At 39.4% G+C, this 12873-nt stretch overlaps 1 protein-coding gene across 5 annotated transcripts in view; it reads right to left on the reverse strand.

Annotated features, from left to right (window-relative positions):
• Positions 1-12873, reverse strand: part of camta1a (calmodulin binding transcription activator 1a) — a 1025873-nt gene that overhangs the window by 844989 nt on the left and 168011 nt on the right. The window lies entirely within an intron of this gene.

Below are 12873 nucleotides of genomic sequence, written 5' to 3' on the forward strand. Positions count from 1 at the left end.
TGGTTGACTGTTTTGAATTCTGTGTGCCCGATGGAGATGTGGGGGGGGGGGGGGGCTGGTGGTCATGGTGGGGAGCTGGCTGATGGAGGACCTCAGTTTTCTTCAGGCTGACTTCCAGGCCAAACATTTTGGCAGTTTCCGCAAAACAGGACGTCATGCGCTGGAGAGCTGGCTCTGAATGGGCAACTAAAGCGGCATCGTCTGCAAAGAGTAGTTCACGGAGAAGTTGCTCTTGTGTCTTGGTGTGAGCTTGCAGGCGCCTCAGATTGAAGAGACTGCCATCCGTGCGGTACCGGATGTAAACAGCGTCTTCATTATTGAGGTCTTTCATGGCTTGTTTCAGCATCATGCTGAAGAAGATAGTAAAGAGGGTTGGTGCGAGGACGCAGCCTTGCTTCACGCCGTTGTCAATGGAGAAGGGTTCGGAGAGCTCATTGCTGTATATGACCCGACCTTGTTGGTTTTCGTGCAGTTGGATAACCATGTTGAGGAACTTGGGGGGAGCATCCGAGGCGCTCTAGTATTTGCCAAAGCCCTTTACAGAATTGGGAATAAACAAAGGTAGTGCCAGTCATTATTGAATGTCAAATGGTCAGCAATTTTTCTTTTTAAACAAACTGCACGGTAACAGGCCCTTTCAGCCCATGCTGCCCAATTACACCCAAATGGCTGACAACCTCCAGTATATTTTTGAGCACCAGGAGGAATCCCGGTCACTGGGAGAACATTCAAACTCCGGTCCCTATCGCTGGCTTTGTAACAGTGTTGCACTAACCACTAGGCTAACCTCGCCTTCCAAACAGTCAGAGCAGTTAGATCAAAGATCCATATTTTCAAAAAAGCAGTTGCCAAGACAATTGTGAAAATTCACACATACATGCAAGTGAGGTTTCATTCTGTCAGATCCTGTTGAAACTCTGATTAAATACTTGCAATTACTTTTAACTTATGACATGGGACAGCAATGATTTTTTTAAATATAATCTTTTTACAGGCAATATGAAAGAATCTTTTTATCTCAGTAAGTGAATGACCCTATAATAAGCAGTTTATTAAACGTGGAGGTAACTCATCTGTCCTCAATGCTCAGATTAATGTCGTAGCCACATTTTACCTCTGGCGATGAGCAATATGAATAGCCTTGGCAATAACACTGAACAGCTCTGACAAATCTGCTGTGGTATTTTATAACAATTCTGCTTTATGAATGGCAACATTAACTTCCAGGCAGTCATGGCTGATGGAGCCTGGAGGTCTTTGGTCCAACTAATTTCCTCCAAAAGCAGCAGGAAACTAACAGTGCACACTTTTACACTTCAATAGATCTGTAATTCAACAAATCTTCGAAAAAAATTACATACTTCCATTCATTAACTGTACCTAATAAATTACATATACTACATACCAACATAAGGGACAGCCTGAAACACAATTTATAGTTGATAGATTGCTCAGATATATATTTAATCAATTTTCTGCCTTGAGAATATGAAACAAAAGACTACATAGAGAGACACTGCAGACATGGAAAAAAATTGCATAAAAATGCGAGTTTGGCCAGTGGTGTAGTATCTTAAAAATTGGACTTGCATGCTGAACTGACCAAAAGAGGTGTTTAGAATTATTATCAAAGCCCGAAAATGGAAGTGGTAGTAGAATTGAGAGAAAAGTGAAACATAAAGGAAGGCTCATTTTCAGTTTTCAGTTTAATTTTTCATGAAAAGCTTAAAAATGAGAATGGAAATCTGCCCAGTTATTTTATTTTTAGAAAATTGAAAAGCTGGCTAAAACAGTCCTGCTCTTCTCTGATGTGAATGATGTCTAATCAGTAGATATTTCCTTCTGGGAGAATCAGTTTTCAGAAGAGAAGGGACCCCCCCCCCCCCCCAGAATATTTTTTGTTCAGCTGTCTCAGACTCAATCACTGAGTGTAGCTAACTTGTCAAATCATTAAAAACATTTCAGCTTTCAAAGTCCCAAAATTATTTTCATCCAAACCTCATAATGCCATGAATAGCATTTAAACATCTGCTACAAGGTGGCAGGCAGGGGATGTAATAAGGCAGAAATTATTCTCACCAGAACAAAAAGCCACACATCCATGTCCCAAAACCTAATAACTGAAACAATACAAAAATCAATAGTCCTCTAAATCTTTGTCACAGACTCTTTCCTTCACAAAGGTTAACTCGTCTCTAATTACTTTCAATGCTACTTTGGGTCAACAGAAAGCTATTTGACTTTTCCACAACAGGACATGGAACACAACAGCACATAGAACATGACAACCCATAATGGGCCCTTTGGCCCACAATGTGGTGCTGACCCATATAAACCTACTCATATACCCATAACCCTCTATTTTTTCAGCTTCCATCATGACCCCTTACAGCACTCCCTGTGTGTAAAAAAAACTACTTCTGACGTCTCTGCTAAACTTTCCTCCACTCACCCTAAACAAATGTGCTCTGGTATTTGCTATTGTCATTTTGGGAAAAGGCTGCCTCCCATCTTCTTGTATATCTCCAACTATCTGGCCAAGAAGATTACAATTTCTCTGAGACTGAACTAAGATGGTTCATTGAAAAGGAACAGATTTGAGTGACTCTGCAGAAATACATTCAGCTGCACTCAAGCAGGATTCAATTTCACCAAGTATTTTGCCTCTCTCAATAATCATTCATGATTTACCTCACTAATCTATTAGTAGAACTGAGGGAAAACAAAAGGAAATGTATCTCAGCCAATGGCACTTTTATTTATATTATGTGCTGGTTTGAAAGATCATATTTTCAACTTGCATTAAGATTTTAGGAATTTTGCAACTCTAAGAAAAAAAGAATCCAATAAATGATATACCCACACCTGTGTTTATGATGCTCAAAGGCTGAATTCCAAGCCACCATTGATGTTTTCATTTAAAAATAGGAGAGGACGATCCTTGCACACAACATCTGCACAACAAATGTCTTCCACCAACCTGCCTCACCAGGCCTTTTCACACCGCATTGTAAAATGGAGATTCCCTGGGATATTTTCCCTGATCACCCTCTCCCTGCAGTGCGAAGAGCCAAATGCCCAAGCAGGCAATTAAAATTAAAAGATACTTACTGCCTGACAACAGCGGGCTGCTTCGGCGCATTGCAACAGCAACACGATGCTGGATGAATAGCCTTCTTCTTTAACCATAATCCCTCATGCAGCTATATTCTCAGAGCGGTTCCAGCTGCGTGAGGGATTATGGGAAATGAAGTTGGCCATTCATCCCGCATTGTGCCTCCATCACGATATGCCGAAGCACAGGGCAGTGGGGCAGGGAAAAGAGTCGGGCGACATGCAGTGGGGGTGGGGGGGGGGGGAGGGAGGGAGAGAGCGAGAGGCAGGTAACTGACAGACAGGAGGTGAACTTGCGCAATGCATCATCAGTTGGGGGCAGGACCCGCTTAAATTTCCAGGGAGGGCAAATTCCCAGGAATTTGGACCACGGTGTGAAAGGCCTGAGAAGTCTTGAATTCACAGGAGTTTCACCAGGACAAAGTAGGGTCACTGCTCCCCTACGGCGTGAAAACGGCTATTGAACCACAACAAAAGACACCTGGAAAACATGGACCACTTTCTTTCTCTTGGGGGACACTTGGGAGAAATTCACCACAGACTTCCATACATCAGCAAAGCCATTGAGGAAAAGATTATTTGATAATTATGACCTAAGACGAAAGCATATTCTGTCCAACAGCAGTCTCCTCACTTTTCTTTTCTTTGGCTTGGCTTCGCGGACGAAGATTTATGGAGGGGGTAAAAAGTCCACGTCAGCTGCAGGCTCGTTTGTGGCTGACAAGTCCGATGCGGGACAGGCAGACACGATTGCAGCGGTTGCAAGGGAAAATTGGTTGGTTGGGGTTGGGTGTTGGGTTTTTCCTCCTTTGCCTTTTGTCAGTGAGGTGGGTTCTGCGGTCTTCTTCAAAGGAGGTTGCTGCCCGCCAAACTGTGAGGCGCCAAGATGCACGGTTTGAGGCGTTATCAGCCCACTGGCGGTGGTCAATGTGGCAGGCACCAAGAGATTTCTTTAGGCAGTCCTTGTACCTTTTCTTTGGTGCACCTCTGTCACGGTGGCCAGTGGAGAGCTCGCCATATAACACGATCTTGGGAAGGCGATGGTCCTCCATTCTGGAGACGTGACCCATCCAGCGCAGCTGGATCTTCAGCAGAGTGGACTCGATGCTGTCGACCTCTGCCATCTCGAGTACTTCGACGTTAGGGGTGTAAGCGCTCCAATGGATGTTGAGGATGGAGCGGAGACAACGCTGGTGGAAGCGTTCTAGGAGCCGTAGGTGATGCCGGTAGAGGACCCATGATTCGGAGCCGAACAGGAGTGTGGGTATGACAACAGCTCTGTATACGCTTATCTTTGTGAGGTTTTTCAGTTGGTTGTTTTTCCAGACTCTTTTGTGTAGTCTTCCAAAGGCGCTATTTGCCTTGGCGAGTCTGTTGTCTATCTCATTGTCGATCCTTGCATCTGATGAAATGGTGCAGCCGAGATAGGTAAACTGGTTGACCGTTTTGAGTTTTGTGTGCCCGATGGAGATGTGGGGGGGCTGGTAGTCATGGTGGGGAGCTGGCTGATGGAGGACCTCAGTTTTCTTCAGGCTGACTTCCAGGCCAAACATTTTGGCAGTTTCCGCAAAGCAGGACGTCAAGCGCTGAAGAGCTGGCTCTGAATGAGCAACTAAAGCGGCATCATCTGCAAAGAGTAGTTCACGGACAAGTTTCTCTTGTGTCTTGGTGTGAGCTTGCAGGCGCCTCAGATTGAAGAGACTGCCATCCGTGCGGTACCGGATGTAAACAGCGTCTTCATTGTTGGGGTCTTTCATGGCTTGGTTCAGCATCATGCTGAAGAAGATTGAAAAGAGGGTTGGTGCGAGAACACAGCCTTGCTTCACTCTTGGGGGACACTCTTGGGGGACACTTGGGAGAAATTCACCACAGACTTCCATACATCAGCAAAGCCATTGAGGAAAAGATTATTTGATAATTATGACCTAAGACGAAAGCATATTCTGTCCAACAGCAGTCTCCTCACTTTATACTTGCATTTTCAGCTGAAGATCAGAAGGTGATATGATACTTGTTGTTCTGTGCCTTTCTGTTCATTGCAAAAAGCTTAATTACGGGATGAAGTTGAATTGGATATTTTAAAACATTAAAATGTCACAATTTGGAGGTTTACAGGTCATGACAAAACCCTCTAATACACCATTTATTCAACCTACTAGATGGAAACAACCTCAAAAGACATAAAACTGGGGAAAGAGAAATATTAATTCTGAGTATATGCAAATATAACAAATAAAAATGAAAAAAAAATGGTTTGCAAGAACATTAAATTTATTTACAAACAGATAAAAGATTGCTTAATAGTCCTTTTTTTTCCTCAGCAATCTATTCTTTCCACAAATCTCTTTTGAAACCATTTAAATAGTACAGTAAAACCCCTACCATATTGGCAGATGCTGGATAAGTATATTTTCCAGCTCCTTGAGACTTATTCTTACAATGGCTAACTCATAAAATGTGCATTCAGAATAAATTCTGTAGTTTAAAAGATGTAAAAATACAATGCCTTACATACACTGCACAAACTTCATTTGCATGAATGTAGAAACCTTAAAGCGTTTTACTTTACTTTCAGTCACATTCTTTGAAAACATTTAACCTTCACTGCATCTGCAGGTTTTTACCCCTCCGCAGAGCCGGTCAAAAGATGAACAATAACATTACAGTGAATTAACCCCCTACCACCCCCCCCCCCAAAGTTTACAGATAAAGCCTCTAACCAGGGCGCAGGGATAAGGAGACACATTAAGAGAGTAACCCCAAATGGCGAGCGGCATCAACCACCTATTTCATCCTTGGCAATGCCATTTTATTCAAACAGCTGATTGAGCAAAGCACAACCAAGGCACTCCACTGGCTGAATATTTGCTCCCACAAGGTTTCAAGAACAGTTACATTTTTTAACTTGTGTATTTTTTACCTATAATTTAACTCTTATTTATTTTAATTTTTAAAATTTATTTTCCTCAATGATTTTCTTCCATTTACTTGAATTCCAGGTTCTAGAGATTTTACTGTATTTTCTTTTCTTTAGTGATGAACAAGATGACCTTAGTCCGCTCTTCTTTCTTTTAACTTTCTAAGATCTTATTCCGAGGAATCTGATCACTTGAAATTTGCAGTGTAAAAATGCATATTAAATCTTGGACGGAAAAATTGTCCTTCTGAAGGTTGCCCAAAGTCTCATGGTGCCACTTAAAAGACCCAAAAATACACACTTGCAGGTTAATTAATACTAGCTACAATTGATTAAGTTTATTACTTTTTGTAATCAATGTGAATTGCATATTATGCTGAATATATTGTTTTATTGATTTCATATAATTGATTAACATAGCAGTTGAGGTGACAACATTGCATTAGTACAACAATGTGTTTGAAATATTGGGCAGACTGTTGGATGATATTTTCTAATTAATATGAGACCAACAGATCTAAAGCACAATTTAAAATTAGCATCGGGAGTGTCTTGCAGTCCAAACTGTTTCACACTGAACATCTGATCACTTATTTGCAGAGCATCTTTCCTGACCAAGAAACATTTTTAAAGATTTAAAAGCCTAAGTAGCCAAATATATTGATTCACAAAACAACAGTCATCATCATCTTTCTATCTCAATGTCAACTGTGAACAGATGTTTACTTGCTTTGATCTCAATCTATCCTGATACTCCAGCAATCTTTGCTGTACAATTAAAATATGCTTTTGTAAAGTTATTTGTACCTTGATAAACCTTTATCTGCATCTTAGGAAAAAGTTTTAGCTTTTACCACAATGATATAATATTAAAGATAGAAAGTTTCAATTTATAAAATTGCGAGGCCAATTCTTAGAATTTTATTATAATTAGAAGAATAAAGAATTATCGTGTACACTGGAGATTCACTGTCTGATGTCTGGGGGGTCACCACTGGATCCATATTTTCATTTTTATTTATTATATAAGGTAACCTTGATTAGAGGGAAGGGGTCAATTAGAAGAAGTTTTTAGTTTTTTATCCCCTTTGTTTTTTTATATTTGCCTCAACTCAGCAAACATGTTTAACATGATAATACCAGATCAATTCAAATTATTGTTTCTCATGTACATTAAAGAATTCTCAACTTAGTTTCATTTTTTTTTCTTTTTGTGTGCTTATATGTACACAAATAATTTGCTATGTGCTTTCTTTTTCTAAAACTCTGTATGTAAGCTTATATGTTAAAATCAATACAAAATATTTTAAAAAGAAAAATTACTTGCTAATGGGTGTAGATATCACCGACAAGGTCAGCATTTACAGTTCAAATGAAGAGGCAGTTTTCATTGAGAATCTGTTGTTTCACAAGCATTCGTACCGATACGGTTTTTAATTTGAGATTTGTTTAATTATGAAACCTCAATGACTCAGTTGTGTGGAATTTAAAGGCAAATCTCCAGAAAAATAATCCAGGTATTTGGATAAAAATCCAGCAAGACAACTACAATACCTCAGAGCAGATGGACTACCAAATATCAAGGATTGTGTCTTCTCTCCAAACCTTATTAATTCTGTAGTATGCTCATGGTGGATCTATTCATCATACAAACCATTCTGTGATCCTTTGAAAGGTCTCAAAAGAAATTGTAATCAAACACACCATTCACATTTACTGTACTGCTGGTCTGATGATACCATTTTTGATGCTGTGCCAAAAAGGATGCTTTTTCTTGTCCCAGCAATGGAGATTTTTATTAAAAACTACAAATTTTGTTTGACACAAACAAAAGAACTTCAAATATGATCTACATGATTTAAAATACTTTCCAGTTCCCTCGGTATCTACCAGTTGTGGACGGCGTAAGCATGCATAGGAACTATGTTTTCCTTCTCTGGAAGTATAATCTTGAAACCAGGCCAGGCAGTTCATGTTGATTGACCCTTGATGACCCACTGCTCGACACCTGAATGCTCATCTTGACCAAACCCAAGAGCAGACACAACCAACCTACCCACACCCATCCCTGTACTATCTACAAACCAGTTACCTAAAGATCAAGGTGGCCTGATGTGCAACCAAAACTTAAAATGTAGTTCTGTCAGATACAGAATAGGGACTGTACCTCTCAAATTTCATACAACTATCCACCATACACTACTCTAGAAATTATAGGTGGCAAAGAACCAATGAACCACAGTGTCTATACAATACCTTCCATTCCAGGACATAAACAAAAGGTGGTGGAATCCTGGCTGGATAAATCTTCACTGGAATCCCCTTCTTCATTGGATGTCATGAGATCACCCGTAACATCCAGATGACAAACTGCTTTAGAGCTGTCCTGAAGCAAATATCAGATAGTTTTGCACCAATATTGAGGTGATTTCTTCATGAGAATAAATTATGGAGGAAAAGCACTTAGAAAAAATAATTTTAAAAATAGAGCACTGCAGTTCCAAATTCCTGTAATGACCACACATTGATTGGCCTATGAACAATTCAGGAAATCAGCATATCCTTGTATTCCATTGAAATTTGAATCAACCTGGGTAATATTTCCATCTAAAGTACTTTTCAGTGTTAACCACAATTTTCATGCTGCCAGAAACTGCATACAATGAAAAACTTAGACAGACTTAAACAGGGCAATAATTGCATAAGCTGCCTTTTGTCCTTGTCAAATAGGTTAGAATTCTGTTGAGTGGGTTAATTCATCTTCATTTAAGAAAATATGCTTCTTAGCCTCATACACAAGAGGACCAGACCTTTGACTCACCAATCCCATTCTGTTGCTCACTAAATTCACAGCTGACCTCATTTGTAGCCCTTGGATTAATACCCAGGTTCCCTAATTGGATCCCATGACTGTCTAAATTTACCACCATAACTAAAAACAACAAAACATATGCATTTTATTAAATGACAAGAAGGATTTAGATTTCGGAGACTACCATGGGGATCAACGCTTCAGGGTGGCCGAATGATTTCATTCAACTTTCTCCTATTTTCAGACATATCAACAATTTTCGTTCATTTAGCAGAATGTCCCGAACACTTCAAAAGAACTTTTACAAACTTTGAGATTGAATCATAGAAGATGGTATTATGGCAAACATCTACCAAAATGCAATCATTCAAACACGAAGTTTAAAACTTACAATTACATTTGTAGACCAAATAACAAGAAATGATGAGTCAGAATGCAGAATGGAGATCAAGAAACTGGTTGGGTGGTGCCAGAACAATCTCAATATCACCAAGACTCAGGTGTTTATTGTTGATTTTAGGAAGGAGAGGCCAAGAGACCACATAGCTGTCTGCATTGATGCGATGGAGGTTGAGAAGTTTAGAACCTTTCATTTCCTGGGAGTCCTGGCCTCTCTTGGAGCCAGCACACTGAGGCAACGATGAAGGCACATCAATGCCTACACTTTCTCAGTAGTCCAAGGAGATTTTGCATGTCACTGAATACTTCTACTGTTGCAATGCAGAAATTATAATAACTGGTATATCAAAGCCTGGTTTGGGAATTCCATTGCTCAAGAACATAGAATGTTCCAAAGGAAACAAACAGAACCAGGTCCATCACAGGCTCCAACCTCCCATCCTCTGAATACTTACACATGAGGCACTGCCCCAAAAACACAGCCAACATCTTGAAGGGCCCCCATAACACTGATCACAGCCTCTTCTTAATGCAACCTTGAGACAGAAGGTGTAGAACCCCAAAGACTAGCATCATTATAAGGTTCAAGGACAAATTTATTTTTCCTCCCAATAGCTATCAGGCTTTTGAACCTCCCCTTGTTACACTAAACATGTACTGCAGAGACACCACAAAATTATGTGTGTGTAATTGTAGCCACTTTTTTTGCACTCTGGTAGCTGTGAATATGATCCATCTATTCTTTGAATTTATCAACTTTTTAATTCAATTAAATAGACTACTCTAATTACTTTTTGTTCTTTTTTTGTTACATACCTGTTCAGCCACAGCAAGGAAGAATTTCAGTGTACATGTACATGACAATAAACTCATTGTCAATAAAATAGCTATTTTAATCTGTTCAATCATGTACCAGAGGGGAATAATAACAGAATTGCAATGTTTCCCATTTAGACCATTTTTTTCCCCTCTTTGGCTTGGCTTCGCGGACGAAGATTTACGGAGGGGTAATGTCCAAGTCAGCTGCAGGCTCGTTTGTGGCTGACAAGTCTGATGCGGGACAGGCAGACACGGTTGCATCGGTTGCAAGGGAAAATTGGTTGGTTGGGGTTGGGTGTTTGGTTTTTTCTCCTTTGTCTTTTGACAGTGAGGTGGGCTCTGCGGTCTTCTTCAAAGGAGGTTGTTGCCCGCCGAACTGTGAGGCTTAAAATGTCTACTTAAATTACATAGTGACCGCAGCAATTCTAAAGCTTAGAACTTGGCAGGTGAAGACACACCTACTCATAATGGTAAAATTAAAATCAAGAGTCACAACAACAGGCTAGAATTGGAGGAGAGGGGTATCAGAATGTTTGAATAGATGACTATTCTGGGGAATGGCAAAGATGCTTGCCCAAAGAAGTATTTGAAAAGAATGATTAAAATGTTCAGGGAACACATCTGAGATTCCCATGGGTTTAAACTCCATAAAAACTGGCTGAATTCTGCAGACTTCAATTCCAGGATAATGAAGATCAGAAGAGTTCTGTCAACATGGGAGACCCTGAACAACATAGCAGCAATGAATCACACAAATATAAAAAGTGATATTAATTATGAAGACCTAGTTGGACTTACAAAATGTATTGAAACAAGAGCCAAAAGGTGTTAAGAGCCAAATGACTCTGCAGCTCGAGAAAGGGTTCTGGTTTTTCTCAAAGCTGTTAATTTGTAACAGTAATAACTGTTCTCATCTGAGCAGCATATTACAATAAAACTAAAGCAAGATCAAAAATATTTAATTCACTATTCACTTTTTAATCATAGTTTATTGGAAATACTGTAATATTAATTTTTCTCTCTGCCAATTTTGTCCTTTTAAAAAATTATTCATACAAAATGTAATACCAGTCTATTATAAATCTCCGAAGTTCAGAGAACTTTGAAGCCAAAATGCAATGACCTGAGATAAGTACATCTCAAATGACATCAGCTAAATCAAATCATAGGCTTCTTGGAAGTGAAACACAAAAGTCTGCAGACACCATGGTTGAAGTAATGTTGGAGTGTTACGAACTAACAAACCTTATTAGTACTAACAAAGGAAAAGCAAGGGAAAATTCACCAATCAATGATCAATTCAAAGTAGTTTTTATTAAACCATAATAACATTACATTTCTTACTTATCTCTAAACTTTATCTTAAAACCTCACTATGCACAAATATAAATGTGTGTGTGTGTGTGTGTGTGTGTTTGTGTGTTAAAGTTCAAAACTATTACAGCTTAAGCTTGATTCTGAAAAAATGTCAATTTTGAAGTCCAGTTTCAAACATGTTGTTGAACTTTGAGGATCCTTTTTAAAAGTGTGCTTCAGAAGTAATTATAAATCAAGAGTGAAGCACCCGATTTCTTTAAATTGTTGCTTAAAAGCAATAATGGAGTATTTGTTAACATTCAAGTTCTTTGATTTTCAAATCTCATTGAACTGTTTTTCAGGAAGAGTTTTCTTCTTAATTTCTCAGACTAGTGATCTTCAACTCCCTCTTCTTAAGAGTTACAGAGTTTCCTTGAGGCTGCACTCTTTATTTTATAAAGAAAAGCAATTGGAAAGTGGTCTCCCTTTGAAATCCACTTATTCCCCTTTTATTAGGAGTAACACATAATAGCACCTATTCTGTTTACTACAATTCAACCCTGTGTGTTTCTCAGGGTCTTGACTTCTGAACTGCCTCAGAATGTCTGAATTTACCAATATATTTCTCAAAGTCATGACATGACATCATCAATCATATCAGTCTCGATTCTTTGAAACCATGTGACCATTACTGGAATTTTTAACAGTTGCCAACTCCAGTTTCTTGGAAACAATGCGACTTTTATAACTCTACCTTGCAGACATCACGACTCCAAAAGATTACCTCACTTCTGAATGTATTGTATGGGCATGTGTAACCCTGTTCCAAACCCACTAAATTACTTAAGACATATTTATAGAAAATATAGCTTAACCTTAACATAAATATTAACACAGATCCATTAAAGGAGAAACTCAGCAGGTCAAACAGTGTACTTTATAAAGCAAAGATATATAACCAATGTTTCAGGCCTGAACCCTTCATCAAGGTATGACAAAATGTCGGCAGGCACCCAAACAAAATGGTGGGGGGAGGGGCAGGGGGAAGAGCACAGTTCCACAGGCAGGAAGCAACAGATAAGGGAGGGAGGGAGGGAGGGCACATCAGAAAGCTCTGTGAATAGAGAAGGAAAGGGTGGAGAGCTAGAAGAAAGAAGACAAAGGGAATGGGAAGGGAGGAAGAACAGAGAGCAGACTAGCATAAACCAGAGAAGTTGATGTCAATTCCATCTGGATGGAGAGTGCCAAGACGGAAAATCAAGTGTTGCTCCTCCATTTTAAGGGTTGCCTTAGTTATGAAGCACATAAGGCCATGTGAGTGGGGGGTAGAATTGAAATGGTTGGCCTCATGGAGTCTCTGATCAGCATTCTGTGATTATATATTAAAATGGTTGTATTAAATTGGTTTAATTACTGCAGATTCTGTTGTTGGGGTGGGGGGGATATTTAGATACATACACAGACAACTTAACTGGCACTCATTCAGTCAGATGGAATATAGCTGCAGCAATTCATA

Source organism: Narcine bancroftii, chromosome 2 (assembly GCF_036971445.1).
Source record: "Narcine bancroftii isolate sNarBan1 chromosome 2, sNarBan1.hap1, whole genome shotgun sequence".
Classification (NCBI taxonomy): Eukaryota; Metazoa; Chordata; class Chondrichthyes; order Torpediniformes; family Narcinidae; genus Narcine; species Narcine bancroftii.